The following is a 2,500-nucleotide window of genomic DNA, read 5'->3' on the forward strand; positions in this document are numbered from 1 at the left end:
TTGTTGTGACTTCCATCCTTGCCAAATACACTACAACTTAGAAACGACCACACAAATAATACGACCGTGATCAGAATACGTACAGGATCAAACGTCAAATAGTAATACTAGGCAACTCTCCTGACTGTAAGATTGCCAAGTACTCCTTTTTGGATAACGTCTAATGACCGCTGCGGTCTAATCACGCTTGTGTCATTTGTGTGTGTGGTCAACCATAAGATACATTATTATTATTATTTTTTTTGCAGTTAGTTCTGTCCACAGCTCAAGTGACTTCTGTGCCTTATAGCGTTAAGAAGTTAATTGAATTATTAGTTATCCACTCCAGGTACCATGTTCTGGTCAACCCCAAACGATTCCATAATGTTAAAAGGATTTGTTTGTTTGTCTGTCTGTCTGTCTGTCTGTCTGTCTGTCTGTCTGTCTGTCTGTCTGTCTGTCTGTCTGTCTGTCTGTCTGTCTGTCTGTCTGTCTGTCTGTCTGTCTGTCTGTCTGTCTGTCTGTTTGTCTGTTATTCACCCTGGTCTTGGATCACGTGTTGGACTCGTGATCGACAGTTATTAACCTCACTGATGAGAGCTCAGAGCTCGTATGACCGATCTATGGGTAATACTACCTTACACGCACACACACACCCAACTCTCCACCCACAAGAGTTGGAGTAACACTCCGCAGCGAAGCGATATTGAAATTGTTTCAGCCCTGGGCGGGATTCGAACACGGACCGCCGGAGTGGCAGGCGAGAACTCTAACCACAGCGCCACGAGGTGTGTGTGTGTGTGTGTGTGTGTGTGTGTGTGTGTGTTCATATGAGAGTGTAGATTGTGTGTGCATGAGAAAGAGATAAGTTTCAAAAGACAATTCATTCACGATAAGAAATGAGCAATGTTGCATGTGGCTAGAACAGTCAGAAAACAACAACAACAACAACAACAACAACAACAACAACAACAAGGAGCTTATATCAGGTGGCTCTTGGTTACGTCCAAAATAATCACCCTTGCCCTATGTGTTTGGACAGCCAGCTCAAGTTTTAGTCTCCAGTAGCCGTTGAGATCCAGGAAGAAGTACAAATGATAAGAAACATAAAAACAGATTGTATGATGGCGAAGCCTATGTTATCACGTTTATCAAACAATAAAAATAACTGAAGGATATAATCACTACGATGAAGCAGCAGCACTGTGCATGACTGATGAGGTTCTGCAGCGATGAGAAAGACTTTCGATTGAAAAGCAACACAAAATATGAGTATCAGTGGTCTCTAATGGACATAAACGAACGCACTGACAATGATAGATGGATACTAATTGGCCACGTTTCGAATAAATAGAAAACCTGATCAAGAAAGAGACCTAACCAATGGCAATAAGGAACAACAACAAACATCATGCATGGCCTATTCTAGAAGCACAGTTCAGCTTGACGCATGTTGAATAAAGATTTTGATAAACTCTATGACCTGCAGGTGCTCCCAGAGGGTAAAATAATAAAATAATACTTTCGAAATGAACTCAATTCTTAGGCTAAGTAACAAAGTGATAAGATTTATAGACCAAAGACACTGAAGAAGAATTCAATGGACTATGGATTGAAACAGTGATCAAAACACGGCCATATTCTATAGTTCGAAGACAGCTTTGTATCGTTCTGACAGACTACAAAACTTTTGCTGTGACAAACATTCCTATCACTGTATGAAAATTTTGCATAATAGAACATTTATTCTTCAGTGTCCTGTATTAGTGCAAAAGAACAATAACAAACTTGTTGACAAACTTTGGAATGCTATTGTATGCTTGGAAAAATAAATTAGATATAAATTGTCAGACAAGCTAAAAGCTACAGAAGAGGTCTAAAAAAATAGTAATGGCATGTGTTCAATTAAAATGAAATAACGTGTCATAAAATATATTACGACAAATAACGATCACATAACACGTTTCATTTGTAGATAGTACAGTGGCTGATGTTTTCTAAGTTGGCGTAAAAATAATCAGTTTTAATTTTAATTAATTTTAGTACGCTCGGAACCAGGACGGGTAACCTTCATGTGGTGATCCTGTGAGGAGGACGTCAGAGACAACCATCTCCCCCTACCGTCCGTCTTCAAAAGCTACCAACACCTGGAGGTGCAGCCCCGAGAGGCTGGCATTTTCGTTAACAATTCACATAAGGACAGGTTACGACTGACGATTGTTTCCCTCTTGCTATTGTTATACAATTGAAACACTGAAATATTTCCACACCAATACAACTCACAACAGTCCGATCTTTTTTTTTCAGAGTGGACCAGAGTACCGCTGCCGGCCCTTGTGGGGCTGCGGGTTTCCAGTTAGTGAAACTGGAAGCAAAAATTACCGGTAGTACCGATACACTTCCTGTAATTACCTGAAACTCGTCAGCCATTTAATACTTAGAAATGAAACCACCTGTACATTGAACAATATGAGCTGATTTACCATATACATACATACATACATACAGGTGAACGCATGGA

At 40.0% G+C, this 2,500-nt stretch overlaps 1 protein-coding gene across 3 annotated transcripts in view; it reads right to left on the reverse strand.

Annotated features, from left to right (window-relative positions):
- Positions 1-2,500, reverse strand: part of Hr3 (nuclear hormone receptor 3 ROR-beta) — a 624,231-nt gene that overhangs the window by 341,494 nt on the left and 280,237 nt on the right. The window lies entirely within an intron of this gene.

Source organism: Oratosquilla oratoria, chromosome 4 (genome assembly GCF_046742065.1).
Source record: "Oratosquilla oratoria isolate Oo_2021 chromosome 4, ASM4674206v1, whole genome shotgun sequence".
NCBI classification, from domain to species: Eukaryota; Metazoa; Arthropoda; class Malacostraca; order Stomatopoda; family Squillidae; genus Oratosquilla; species Oratosquilla oratoria.